This window comes from Nilaparvata lugens, unplaced genomic scaffold, assembly GCF_014356525.2.
Source record: "Nilaparvata lugens isolate BPH unplaced genomic scaffold, ASM1435652v1 scaffold5977, whole genome shotgun sequence".
In the NCBI taxonomy this organism is placed as follows: Eukaryota; Metazoa; Arthropoda; class Insecta; order Hemiptera; family Delphacidae; genus Nilaparvata; species Nilaparvata lugens.
The window spans coordinates 1-15,270 of record NW_024091748.1 but is presented as its reverse complement, the minus strand read 5'-3'; the positions used below and the strand labels follow the sequence as shown (position 1 = coordinate 15,270).

General features: G+C 35.0%; 1 long non-coding RNA gene across 4 annotated transcripts; it reads right to left on the bottom strand.

Annotated features, from left to right (window-relative positions):
- Window positions 1-747: 747 nt before the first annotated feature.
- LOC120356153 lies at window positions 748-15,158 on the bottom strand. 4 transcript variants are annotated; one of them, XR_005573951.1, is made up of 4 exons: window positions 14,921-15,158; window positions 5,926-6,020; window positions 5,131-5,237; window positions 748-899 (listed from the first exon to the last, which is right to left on the bottom strand). It is a non-coding gene; the product is annotated as an uncharacterized LOC120356153 (long non-coding RNA). The 4 variants fall into 4 exon arrangements; XR_005573952.1 differs by lacking the exon at window positions 14,921-15,158 and adding an exon at window positions 8,617-8,793; XR_005573954.1 differs by lacking the exon at window positions 14,921-15,158 and adding an exon at window positions 8,308-8,426.
- Between the last annotated feature and the right edge of the window lie 112 nt (window positions 15,159-15,270).

Below are 15,270 nucleotides of genomic sequence, written 5' to 3'. Positions count from 1 at the left end.
ATTAGAAGTTCAATTCAAATTTATGTTTAAGTAACTTGAAAGTAAAGCAACTAGGAGACATAATTTAGGGCCGGCCTCCGAGTTCGAGATTTAGCTTAGTTTTAGACTTTAAACAGCTGGAGTCAGAAAATTGGCTTTCCGATATGGAGAGTAGTCATGGTTTTTAAGATATTTATTTTCTCATTTCTAAAATATTGGAAACATTTTTTCTTGCCAAATTAAGCATTCCTAAATAATTAAAATAGCTGAAACTTTACACAATTTACTCGTATTTTATTTTGTGTTCAACTTAAGTGTTTTTGGAAAATTAATTTAAACGTGGACTACAACGAGGCCCCGCTTCGGAAAGCCAGTTTTCTAACTCCAGCTGTTTAAAGTCTAGAACTTAGCTAAATCCCGAGCTCGGAAACCGTCCCTTAAAATATTTTTATGGAAAACTTCATTCGCATTGATCTGGCAAAAACCCATGCACAATTCTGGGTGATTCACAACGGACAAAGATAATTCAAGAAACATAAATCGGGTTGACCGTCACCTTTTCAAGTAATTCATCTAGCACTTCAATCTCAAGGGTTTATTATAAAATGAGGATTATTGACATATCGGAAAAGTTATCAATTGACTTATTATAGTCCAAGACTTGGTAATCCAAGTCTGAGCAGAAGTAATCTATGATGAAGCCTGGTGTATAGACTAGATTTTTTAAGATTCGTCTTGGAGACTCCAGGAGGGAGTATAAGACAAGTCATTCTTATGAATACTCAATTCCATACAGTACAGAACAGTCAAAGTGTATAAATCACCAACCCATACGGAATAGTCAAGTGAAATAGATGGTGATGTTCTTGGTTGTGTGGTATAATAGCAAGTTCCGTTGAAGCGGCGACAAACCAGTTCAACTGAAACAGGAGAAAAAAGCGATCAGAAACAACAGCAAAATACCAAGGAATAATAAGCTTTTAATGAAATTTGTTATTACTTCATTACAAGGCATATAAGTGCTGAAATTATTAAATATTGAATATGAAAAATATTCAATATATGAATATTTCTTGTAACCGGTGGAGGGTTTTATCATAGCCACCTCTTATACAAGGCCCGGCCTTGCAACGTCGCAGCGTAGGCCTAGAATCTAATACATGATTGGTGAAAAAGATCAGCTGTATTTAAAAAATCTTTTTACCAATCATGTATTAGATTCTAGGCCTACACTGCGACGTAGCAATATAGTAGGCCGGGGCCTTGTATTAGAGGTGGCTATGGTTATTTATAAGCCTCTTCAACTCACACCGTACATAAAATTATGTAGCTGAGATCTCTCTATACGATGACTTGGTTATTTTCCAAAATATGTAATATATAAAAATGCATGTGGTTCGATAGACATTATACTACTGCTGTGCGAGGTATATCGAGGGGGGTTTCTTCTCTTCAATAATATTTTCTAAAATTATACTGCTATGAAATCTCTTTTGATTGGTTTAGGAGCTTATAGTGACAAATGCACTGATTATTAACATTATTCAATTGTCACCTAGTTAAGCAACTAGCAACTACGAGCCAGGAACTTCAATGAAAAATATTCATAAAATTCGACTTCAGGCTTATTAAACTAATCAAAACTAATAAATAGAATCATGTCACATTTGAAATTTTCAAACAAAACAAAGTTATTCAGCAATCAATTCAGGTAAAGAAGGCATATTCATTTTTAATTTCAATACTTGGGAACTTGCTAACTTGCTGCAACTATTGTAGGTTTGGGTCTCGGTCATTCTATGAAACTGAATTTTGAGCTATAAGCTTATAAGAAAACAACAAGAGTTTGGCACTCACCATTTTAACAATTTAAACTTGGACTCTTCAGAGACACTCACATACGATTTAAGAAAACTCACTATACTTGAGCTCACACTCACAAATTATTTCCTGATTCTTCTCTTACTAACTCTATAAAATTTGATTTCCTATTTATATAGATAAAAATTACTGATAACTGAAATTTGTCAATTAGTCCCTCTGGATGGGAAATTGACCCATTCAGAGGACCGAGGCTCGCACACCGTTACACGATGTTTTCCGGTAACGTCTCAATTAGAACTGTGGCCTTTTCACTGAAAATTATTCCCCTTCCACTAGCGTTGAGCATAATTTTCAGTGGAAAAGCCAAAGCTGCAAAAAGGTCAACGTTCGTAAAATTCCCAAATAAAGAAGCTTTTTCGACATGAAATTGAAAAATGCACGAAAATTGCTTTAATTTCGACAACTAAGTAACAAGTTAGCAAATTCAATAAAAACATGGTCAATTCTCACACTAAAAACTCAAGGTTCAACATAAGGTAAAAATCAAAGTTCATTCAGTTCAATAACCTGCAAAAGAATATAAGATACACAGAAAAAAATAACTACAATTTATTATATCCACTCAATATCACACTATTACATTTCAAACAATATGAGTATGAAATATTCACAATACAGACAATTAAAACTTACAAAACTACAATATGAGATATCCAAAAACTGTATAAAGATTTCCCTTTTGACACTGCCAACTGAATGAAATTTTGTGAGTTGTGATTACAGTAGGAAAGAAATAATTCTTGTTAGGATGTAGTAAGCTTTGATACCTCCCTCGCGTTCGCTACCTTTCAGCCTGCCGCTCTGCTCTGCTCCCCACGCCACGCATCAACCAAATGAGTGGTTGACCCACCCGCCACCAGGGTGCGCCTCAGTCGCCGCCACCCGTTCCTGTGTTTCTATTGGCCGAGCACCGCCGGCCAATAGCAGCGCAGGTGAACTCGGGGATTGTGAATAAAAGGGGGCTACTCAGCTACCCTCGTTAGCATTTGCTCACTAGCAGCCTTCCACTGAAGAGCCAGAAGAGACCACCAGCCGAGACCACTACCGAGACCAGGAGCAGAGCAGCGAGCAGGCCAATGAGGGAACCACGGCGAGACTAACCGCAACCTGAGGTGTCTTCCTTGTCTACTACCCAGCCGATGCCTAGGAGGAACCGAGCCGGCCGCCGAATCCAGAAGAGGAGGGCCCTATGTCGGCTTCGCCAGGTGGAGGAGAGGCTGAGGCTGTACACCGCCGCGCCAGCTGCGCCCCAAGACCTAGCGCCCCAGCCTAACAACTGGCGCGCGGTTCTGGATGCGCGGGTTGGGTGCCGAACCGACATCGGAGTGTGTGCAGCGGAAGCCTACGACCCTGCCTGCCTGGGGTTTGACCGAAGGCCCCTTCTAAACGAGGAAGTGGTCGAGGAGGTCCTCCCGGCGGAGATTCTGGCTAGTAGATCACCCGGTCAGCCCTCTCCGTAGCCCGGGTAAACCAGAGTGGAGACTGCGAACCATTGACTTGAGCCCCTGCCGGCCTGCTCTCGCACCAGACGGACCTGCCCGGAACCCTCGCGCGGCGTGGTATCGCGCCAGTCGACAACTACTAAACATCTAGCCTGCCTTGGTCCCTTTTAGGGCCACCAGCAACAATCTTGGTCCCTTTTCAGGGCCACCAGCAACAAACTTGGCCCCTTTTCAGGGCCACCAAAAGCCATTTTTTCAGACAGTGGTAACAAACCCCTCGCTCGACCCGACTGACTAGCCCAATTGATGAACGAGCCACACCTTCCGCCATATCAGCTTAATGAGCTCACCAATCATCTCTCGTTCATCACTGCTCATATATTTTCTATGATATGCACAACCATTCTTTAGTGAGGTCCACGTTATAATGGCAGTGGAGAAAGATAGCAAAACAACGTTGCCGATCCTCTGTCTTGTCAATGCCTTCTATAGACGGTAGCTAATACAGGTTTATTGATATAATATTTAACTTATTTCTTGTTTGAAATAATCAATTTTATTTTATTAAGCACGAAATTATATTTTCCAATAATTTCATACTGAATTGTAATGATGAAGATGAAATATTTTGTTAATTTATTATTAATTCTACATTGTTAAAAGACGATCTGGCAACAGAGTAAAGCGAGAAAGAGATAGCGCTATTTGCTTTTATTGAATGATAGACAAGGATAGCAATACCATTGCTAATCAAACACTGCCATTATAACGTGGACCTCACTATAGGAAGTTGTATGGTCGCTGAAGAGAATGGATTATTATTGTTTGTAAGCAGGATTATACCAGGGTCATCTTTTTCAACCTCCGATCTCATATCATACGACACAAACAAGCGATAGGGGGACAACTTTCACAGAGCTCAACAGTTTAATATCATTCCCACCAAACGCCCTGTGATCCATGCGGCCAGAACGTAAATTTTTGTCAAGTTATAGAAACATGGCCGCCTAACTTGAGTCTGCTGCCAAGTGCTAGTTACGTAGCGTTATTAGTTTTTGCAAGCAAAATGCAAAAGTTCAGCATAAATCTGAAAATTATTTTAATAATGTGTGGTTACCGGAAATCAGATGCGTTTGAGCACCAAGTACTAAATGAAGTAACGTGAGTAATCAAAGTATCGTTTCTATTGAATACGTTAAGTAGTGAGGGATAATGACTGCATCAAGTAGATGCTTAATACCAACATAACAATATCACTGAAGAGAGAAAGAAACCGAGGATTAACGTGCCGTTCGTAAGATTTGGAGCCAAGCCATATGAGGCGTTTTTCAGACGAGTCGACAGGGCAGGAAGCTCTCAGATTGACTGATTGGGTAGGCGTTCCGGAATCAGCTGATAATTAGCCAATCGGTGAGCTTCCTGCCCTGCCGACTCGTCTGAAAAACGCCTCATGTGGCTTGGCCCTTGGATCGTATGGATATATTGGAATATTACGCTAAGGAAGCGGACCTCAAACATAAATTCGGCAGACATCTCTAAAAACATATGAGTAAATTTGTAAATTCTCATTTGAATAAGCTTGAGATAATATGTCAGCAACAGACTAAAATTTTTAAAATAGTTTTTTAAACAGACTATGTCTAAAACCCCAACAAACCGACACTGTTGGAGTTTTGATGGAACATGTGTGACAAGCTCATGTGAGCATCATCTGTGCTCTAATTTAGATTGACCAATAATTGATGATTGAACAATCTATAAATTTGATGATTGAACTAATTTATAAATTTGATGGGCAAAAATATGTATTCAGTCCAACGCTCACCTTCAAGCTTAGTATTGATAGAAAATCCAAATCGAGCACTGGAGGAGCATCTACTATTTCAAGATAGAGCCTGCCTTAAGCATGAATATCAAGATTATCAATCCATTCTGAAAAAAGAGTTATACAGCATGGGTTAAATTGTGTTTTGTTAAAGAAATTTAATCTAATTATTGTTCTTGTAGATCCATCTATTCAGTGCGCTCCTTAATTAATAAATTATAAAAGTGTATGAACTGTCAAAAGTGAGGAAATTGTCATGATGAGCAACGAACTCCAATTTCAGAAAACAGTTTGGAAATCTGTCAATGGCTTATTTATAAACGTTGAGCATTTTAATGAAAACGTACAGATGCAAATGAATCTATAAATTAAATAGATATAAAGAATATATTATTAATATGGTAATATTATATACTGAACATTAATTGTAGAGATTTTCATTCTCAATCTTTTCTACTTATTTTGTGTTTAAATTGTATCTGAAGCCTGATTATTGGGAATCTAAAATCAAACTTTGCATAGATGGGGCGGAGCTCTTGAAATTTCTACAGATGTGGGACTTGTGGCAGTTGATAGAGCTTATCGATGACTATTTTAGGTATAAATTTGATTGTGAAAAACCCTGTTTTTGACAACATTTTCGCCATCATAAATTGCAGTTGATCGAAATTGTTCGAGTCGGATCCTTATTGTTTAAGGACCTTGTTATAGCCTACACTGTATCTTATATTCAACGTGACATTTGCCGCTTGCGTTATATGGTAATTTTTAATGAAAAAGAAATTAGACCTTTACCTTCGATCTTGTTATGGGTGAATCGAGCATCTGCACTAGATGCAACGCCAACTCTTTCACGATGGAACTCAGCCGAAATATTCTTGCACTTCATTCTATAAAGAAGAATAATTCAAGTTTAGAAGTTGTTAATCAGTTGGTTTCTACAATTGTTCACTAAAGGCGTAATCCCTTAGCGATGGCTCTAGCCGCGCAGAGGAGAAAAGTTGTTGGGAATAGCACTTTGGGAAGTAAATTGAAATAAAAATGATTTTATAGACCGTACACAATTTAAATTAGGCTATGCGTTAAATAATATCAAAATCAAATCATTTATTGTCACACAACATTAAAATGTTACAACAACGTCATTAATAACACAGAAACATCAGTTTAAAAATCTATTACAAAGAAATCTTCAACTTTCATTGACTAATACTTTTTTTAAATATTTACAGTAACTATTAAAGCTCATTCTTTTAATATTTTCAGGCAAAGAGTTATAAAGTTTTATTAACATGTATTGCCAGTTTTTTTGGGAACTTGTACACTGGCAATACTCGACTCTTATATTATTCCTATTTCTAGTGAGTGTTATGTTGGTGTATACTAGAGTTAACATCATATTGATTTTCAGTTTTCTTCACTGAAATCAAGCATGACAATACATACAAAGATGGCAGAGTTAATAGTCCGAGTTTAATAAATAATAATTTGCATGGATTACGAGGAGCCTTGCGGCAAATTATTCTCACTGCTTTCTTTTGACATTTAAACAAGATGTCTGTAGTTGAACCATTTCCCCACAGCTGGATTCCATATAGCAAAAGGCTATGAATAAGGGCAAACTAAACACTCATTAAAACAGACATATCTACAATATTACATAATCTACGTAAAAGGAAGATGCCCTTGTTGATTTTTTTATAAATATATGTTAGCTTATATGACATTAAGTCAGGTTAGTATCAATTCTCACGCCAAGAAACTTAGGCTTAATTGACTTTATGTCATTAATTTTTCTGTCAAAGCTCAAAGTTATATCCTCTGTTTTTGTGGAATTAATGCTCAGATTGTTTGCTGCACACCAATCTTCAATTTTAGAGGTATTATTCAATGTGTTAGAATACAAATGATCCTTATTCTTATTAGCCACTTTCAAACCTAAGTCATCTGCAAACAAATACGAAGCACTATCGTCATTACAAGAATCAATAATATTAGACAAATCATTAATATAAACAATGAATAACAGTGAACCAAGAATGGAACCTTGTGGCACACCGTATTTGACTATTCCACCTCTATAATACTCGCCAATTTTTTAAAACATACTGTACAGTACTCTTTTTGTAAGATAGGAATAAATAAGGTCAACAGCCAATTGATTCAACCCGTAATAAGATAGTTTATGACATAATATAGTATGAGTAATATAATAAACAACAATTTTGGTGTAGTGCACTATATTTATGGGCTTCTGACAATTAAGTTAGTTAGGTTTGGTATGGGTTGTGTAGGTTATTAAAATCCATACAGTACCGTACTGATCAATGTTTATCACAAAAGTCGATGTAGCCTATATTATTTTACTCCCACAGGTTGCAGTGTATGAGTTTTTCTAGAAGTGACGTGAATTTTAAATTATTATGAACAAACCAGATTTTTTTAATGATTTTTCCAAGCGATCAATTGATTACTGTAGATTCATAAATTTGGAAAAAGGTGCACCGTATTTTATTGCCATTTGAAAAGATATTCATCTGAAAAAGAACTACCTATTTAAAACATGAAGATTTATTGACAGACACCCATATAGGGCACTTTTTTAGAAATTTCAAGCAATAGGAAGTTTATAATTGAGCAGGATATAGGCCTAGTTTACTAAAGCACAGTTCCAAGTAGAATTTAGTTATGTTACTCTTTATGCTCAAGTTACCTACTCGTGTAAAAATATTTGTTGTACGGTATGGAGTTGACTTGACTTGAATTTCATATCAATTGTTTGTTTTATTCTGATTTGTATATTCAGATTAACCTACATAATATTTGGACAATTCAAGACAAAATTTGGAAATTGAAGAAGTTTTAGGCAATAGCCTGTTTTTTCTCCACCAACTATTGTATTGTTTGCTCTATCCAATAGATGAATAAGAGTTTTAAATAGATTAGCATCCTTGCACTCTAATCCTAACCTACAAATTTGACTAACCTTTCATTTACTTTAAATGGTTTTTGTATATTATTATAAAAAATCACATCATTTCTATTCTTTACTTTTACTACTCTATTGAAATATTTTGTCTTCTGAATAAAAACCTGAATAAATGTTACATTTTATGGCCAACATTGGAGTCTTTCACCAAATCTCTATAGGTTACGTGATTTCAATAGTTACTTAACTGAAAGCTTCAGTTGTGAATTGTAATCCTTGCTGTCCAATTTCTAAAAAAATTTAATTGCTGGCACAATTTAAATAGGCTAAATTTAATCACGCAACATAAAAAATTGAGCTTATTAGATAAACTTTAGCTTTACTGTATTTGGGCTAAGCTCTAGCCGGTGTGCTCCCCCTGTTATCTCAGTTATTATTGAAGATATCGACTCAAATTTTTTTTTAAATGAAAGAGGAAGACAAAATAAAGCGCGCTAGCATATTTTTATACCATTTGATTCAATTTTAATATTAGAAATAGCTGTTTCAAAACTAACCTTATTCTGAAGAAAGGACGATTCTAAATTATAATGATTTGTATCAACTATTATTAAAGATATTATGGGACTCGATTTTTTTAATGAAAGAAGAAGAAAAAATACGTGTCGGTAACTGAATAACAATTCTAATCAATGAAATTTAATGTTATTAATATTAACAGCAAATTTTGAATTTTGTCCATAATCCTATCATGTTTTACTAGCACCATAGAGTTGTGGAGTTAAGGAGTTGCTGCTCTATTCTCTATACTCTAAAGGTCACAAATTTGAAGCATGCTAAATAAATAGAGTTGTCATCGGTTTTTGAAATTGCTCGATAAGGAAGATTCCGATATCAACTTGTTCGATTAATGATTCAAGAGTTCAATATTTATTTTATTGTTTTTTTATTGTTATTGTTTTACAAACTTCAATTTGATATATTTAAATTATAATTTGATCTACATTTTTTCCCATAATTGGAATACTTTTTTTTGAAAAAATTGGTAACCCCAATGGGTGAAGTAACTAAATTTGTAAAGTCTCATTTAGGTATTAATAATTAAATTTTATTTATTTATTCAATCATTCAGAATTATACAACTTACAGAAAAGTACCACAGGCTAACTTATGATTAAAACGGTTCCAGTTATAATTTTCACTATCTTCAATTTTTTCAAAAAAAATTCCAATTATGGGAAAAAAATCATTTTGAATTGGAACTCAAATGTATCAAATTTGAAAAAAGAATATTCTAATCCCATCAAAGAGCTAACCATTACTGCTGACCACATTTTCTCCTGTATTTAATGCTATTGATGAAGTTGATAGGAAATCTGGAAAATATCAAAAATGTGCCGGTTGTTTGCCTGAAAAATGTTGAGAATATTTTTAAATGGAGCTAACCATTACTGCTGACCACATTTTCTCCTGTATCTAACGATATTGATGAAACCCTACCTACCAAAGTTTGATGTGACTATCAAACCTTGAGTGATGAATACTGAGCAAGTCTGAGGGTTGCTCAGTCTTTATCTGGGTAAGGCTTTGTTATGTTAGGTTGGGAAATGCTTGGTTGAAGGAGAGGTCAATGGTTGGTAGTTTGAGTTAGGCTTTGTTAGGTTGGGTATAATAAAAAACTCAGGTTACAATGGTTTGGGTTGAAAAAGGTTAGGTTAGGAGAGTTTTGGTTGGGGGAGGTTAGGTTGAAAAGATTTTGCATAGAAAGGATTTGGTTAGGAAGTCTTAGCTTGTAAACACTTAGGTTGAGAAAATCTTAGGTTGGGAAAAGCTTAGGTTAGGAGAAACTTAGGTTAGGAAACTGTTGGGTTGGGAAAAAATTAGATTAGAAAAAGCTTTGGTTGGGGAAAGCTTTGATTTGTGAAAGCTTAGGTTAGGAAAAGCTTCGATTAGGAAATGCTTAGGTTAAAAAAAGCACAAGTTAGGGAAAGCTTAGGTTGGGGAAAAATTGGTTAGGAAAAGCTAAGGTTGGGAAAATCTAAGGTTAGGGAAAGCCTATGTTAGGAAAAGCTAAAGTTAGGAAAAGCTTTGGTTAGGAAAAGCTTAGGTTGAGAAAAGCTTAAGTGAGGAATAAGCTTAGGTTGGGAAAAGCTTTGGTTAGGAAAAGCTTTGGTTTGTGAAAGCTTAGGTTAGGAAAAGCTTTGGTTGGGGAAAGCTTCGATTAGGAAATGCTTAGGTTAAAAAAAGCACAAGTTAGGGAAAGCTTAGGTTGGGGAAAAATTGGTTAGGAAAAGCTAAGGTTGGGAAAATCTAAGGTTAGGGAAAGCCTATGTTAGGAAAAGCTCAGGTTAGGAGAAGCTAAAGTTAGGAAAAGCTTTGGTTAGGAAAAGCTTAGGTTGAGAAAAGCTTGGGTGAGGAATAAGCTTAGGTTGGGAAAAGCTTTGGTTAGGGAAGCTTAGGTTAGGAGAAGCTAAGTTTGGGAGAATCTAAGTTTGAGTAAAGCTTAGGTTAGGAAAAGCTTTGGTTAGTGAAAGCTTAGGTGAGGAAAAACTTTGAGTTAGGAGAAACTTAGGTTAGGTGAAGCTAAGGTTAGGAAAAGCTTAGGATAGGAAAAGCTTAGGTTGGGAAAAGCATGAGTTAGGAAAAGCTTTGGTTAGGAAAAGTTAAAATTGGGGAAAGCTTAGGTTAGGAGAAGCTTAGGTTAGGAGAATCTAAGGTTAAGTAAAGCTTAGGTTAGGAAAAGCTTTGGTTAGTGAAAGCTCAGGTTAGGAAAAGCTCTAGGTTAGGAAAAGCTTTGATTAGGGAAAGCTTTGGTTAGTGAAAGCTTAGGTTAGGAAAAGCTTTGAGTTAGGAGAAACTTAGGTTAGGAGAAGCTTGGGTTAGGAGAAACTTAGGTTAGGAAACTGTTGAGTTAGGAAAAGATTAGGTTAGAGTAAGCTTAGGTTAGGAAAAGCTTTAGTTAGGGAAAGCTTTGGTTAGTGAAAGCTTAGGTTAGGAAAAGCTTTGAGTTAGGAGAAACTTAGGCTAGGAGAAGCTTGGGTTAGGAGAAACTTCGGTTAGGAAACTGTTGAGTTGGGAAAAGATTAGGTTAGAGGAAGCTTAGGTTAGGAAAAGCTTTAGTTAGGGAAAGCTTTGGTTTGTAAAAGCTTAGGTTGGGAAAGATTTGGTTTGGGAAAGCTTTAGTTAGTGAAGGCTTAGTTGAGGAAAACCTTTGAGTTAGGAGGAACTTAGGTTAGGAGAAGCTAAGGTTAGAAAAAGCTTAGGTTGGGAAAAAGCTCAGGTTAGGAAAAGCTTAGGTTGGGAAAAGCTTTGGTTGGGAAAAGTTAAGGTTAGGTAAAGCTTGGGTTAGGTAAAACTTAGGTTAGGAGAAGCTAACGTTAGGTAAAGCTTAGGTTAGGAAAAGCTTGGGTTAGGGAAAGCTTTGGTTAGTGGAAGCTTGGGTTAGGAAAAGCTTTAGGTTAGGGAAAGCTTTGAGTTAGGAGAAACTTAGGTTAGGAGAAGCAAAGGTTAGGAGAAGCTTAGGTTAGGACAAGCTTAGGTCAGGAAAAAGTCAAGTGTTAGGGAAAGCTTAGGTTAGAAGAAGCTAGGTTAGGAGAAGCTAAGGTTAGGTAAAGCTTATGTTGGGAAAAGCTTTGGTTAGGGAAAACTTTGGTTAGTGAAAGCTTAGGTTAGGAAAAGCTTTAGGTTAGGAAAAACTCAAGTTAGGTGAAGCTAATTAAATTTTAGGATAAGCTTAGGTTAGGAAAAACTCAGATTAGAAAAAGCTTAGTTTAGGAGAGATTTGGTCTTGGCCCAGGATCAGTAAGCTTTGGTCATACTTGTTCAGCTTAGTAATTATTTGACTTGATTCAAGAGTTCTGTTGTGTATTTTTGAAAGAATAAGAACTCTCAGAAGAATTATTTCAATGATCTTTATTGAACACTTTATATTGTTAAATCAAATATGATACCTACAGAATAGAAAATACTAGAAAAGGTGAACAGTGCCTTATGAATGTGTCTGTCTTTGTCCCAGTTGCACAACAGCCGGTTAAATTTTAACCGTGATTAATTTCACGAGGACCAATCAGAGAAGGCCTTTTTGATAAGACGGCTTCTCTGATTAGTTCTCGTAGAATTAATCACGGTTAAAATTTAACCGGCTGTTGTGCAACCGGCACTTTGTGTTTCAAATTCAATGCCTGATATTTTCGAATGTTGTAGTGAAGAAATGTACAATGGATAATAATTTAGATTATAATGCAAATGTTTGTAATAATCATATCATATTCATGTATAATAAATGTTGTTGGTAATAAATTGAATAAGTGTTTTCTTCATTTCTGTGCAATATTTTATGTTGGCTACTCTGTATAGGCGGTAGTTCAAATATATATATATATAATATATATATATATATATTATAACAAGTTGATTCAATTAAAATTATCATTGTCATAAATAAGAAAATGTGATCAAAAGTAAAGGTTTGTACATTGTTCACCACTTCTTCAACTCCTAGTTCTTAACATTATAGTTCTTTCCATACTCTAAAAGTCTCTACTTTTGAAAAATCTCTTTATCTTAACTCTTGAATCCTATCTCGATGTTCAATTCTTCTATTCAATCATCTTAATTACTATAAATGTGAATGACTTGAACCTGACATTAATTGACCAGAACCTAATTGTTTTTTTAATGTTTAAATTAGTATTTCAGGATAAAATTTATATTATCGACACCTACTTTTTCTTCCTCTTCAATTTAAAAAAATTGATTGATATCTTCAAAAATAGTTGAGATACAATTGTGCAATACAATATTGTTAGTCACATATTATGAAAAATTACCAATTTCTGTTCTGTTTCAGGGTCAGCTTTAGAAACTTAATGTTAATTTACTGAAAAATCCCCAGAATAATATCCAATTTCTATTTAATTCATCGATTAATCAATTATATTGTATTCCAATGGGGGCTCAACCAACTGACCCAACTCCCATTTGACCCAACCTACCACTAGACCAATTTTTTAAAATAGAGAGAAACCGCGAAACCATTTGACCCAATAGACATCGACCCAATATACAATTTGTCCCAACTATGAATATCAAAAAACAACTGACCCAATTGACATCTGACCCAACCTACCACTTGACCCAACTACTGTGCTGCACTCTGGCAAAACGTCTGCAATGTTCCAGCTTGGTTACTCTCTACCTACGGTCTACTCTTCAGGTAAAAGTCTAGAAGGCCTTGAAACCAAGCACAACGTTTGACAGTTCTTGCTATCTTTGAGGTTAGATTTGTGTTATTTTGTGATTTTGAGGTTAGATCTGTATTATTAAATTTGGATGAGGTTATTAGATTTGGTAAAACCACCATAAAAGCATCTTATCAATCAGTAAATGATTGATGATTATTCAATTTGATATAGGTAACTTTTCACAACTAGATTTTACCTTACTCCAAGTATTGTAGTCTATTGTTGCTATCATAATTTTTATTAAGTCAGAAAAAAGCTGTTGACAGGTATCCTACAGCCTACGATATAAGTTCTGTAAGACAATGGTATTGAGTTACTGTATTAGAAATAGAAATTGGAAATGAATATTTATGGACATTCCTTATAACCTAGGTTAAAACCTACAACATAATAATTGTAGAGAATGACTTTGATGGAATCTGCCTTAAAAAATTTCCTCACAAGTTTCTTCCCTCAGTAAATTTGGATAAGTGTTTCTAGAATACATCGATTTAGAGTAGCCTACCTACATAGTTTTATGAATATTTCAGAAGCCATGTTTCTGGTTGTACTATTCATTTACTGAGAAATAAACAATTTGCACAACGAAATTTATAAAAAAAATCAAATAATCTCTATGATATAGTACCCTACAATTCTCGGTTACCGGTACTTATGAGACTGCATTTCTCAGTTATTTATTGAAGTTGTTGAAGGAGTACCACTCATCAAGAAGGCATTGATGTTTTGCGCACCATAAACTATGCCACGAGAGCGCAGCACAGTAGTTGGGTCTAGTGGTAGGTTGGGTCAGATGTCAATTGGGTCAGATGGTTTTGTGATGTTTATAATATTGGGGCAAATGGTATATTGGTCAGATGTCTATTGGGTCAAGTGGTTTCGCGGCTTTTCTCGATTTAAAAAAATTGGGTCAAGTGGTAGGTTGGGTCAATTGGGAATTGGGTCAGTTGGTATGCACCCTTCCAATGTCCATGCTTGCCTGCAGTTACCTCTTCAATCACTTTCGAAGAAGTTGAATTGATGAGAACATTCATTCGAGCAATCGCTTATTTTGAAATCTTTAATTCGGCCATATATGAGTCAGCTGTGCTATTGGCTTCATTAATCACAGTTCATTCTTCATTGTTGAGTCTCACTTCAGAAATTCAAACTGTTTCTTAATGTTTTAATTAGTCTTTCAAAATAAAATTCATAGAAGCAACACCTATTTTTCCTTCTTCTTTCATCAGAAAAAAATTGAGTTGATACCTTCAAAAATAGTTAAGATAATAATATATTTAGAATCGTCCTTTCTTCAAAATAAGGTTAGTTTTGAAACAGCTATTTCTAATATTAAAGTCGAACTAAATCGTATAAAAATAGGCTAGCGCGCTTTATTTTTTCCTCCTCTTTCATTTAAAAAAATAATTGAGTCGATATCTTCAATAATAACTGAGATAACAGGGGGAGCATACCGGCTAGAATTTTGCCCTGTATTTGTATTATACACTAGCCTACCTTTAAAAAATACATTTAAGAAGGAATAAGTGTAAAAATAAATACATCAAATCTCAACAGACTGCATAAACTATAAACATTCTATTATAGAAAATTAAAAAAAAAAACAAACTAGTTTTACCTTCAAGAACCGGCTATTACAGCAATATTTGCAAAAAGATAGTTCTATATTCACTTTTAAATATTTTAGATAAGAAACTCAATTATCACATTCAAAAAACACTCAACAGTATACTAAATAAAATTACATTTTCATCTCATAATAAGGTTTTAACAAAACATAAGACTGGGAGGTGTAGATCAGTTAGTAAAGCTTGTATAATAATTTATTCAAATCAAAACAGTACCACAGAGAAGAGATCCCTTCTCTGTGACAGTACTTCTATAGTAATTTAAAAATGGAACAGGTACTACATTCTGTAACAGAGTATTAGAACAGTTTATTAACCTCCTTGGAACAGTTAACAGTAT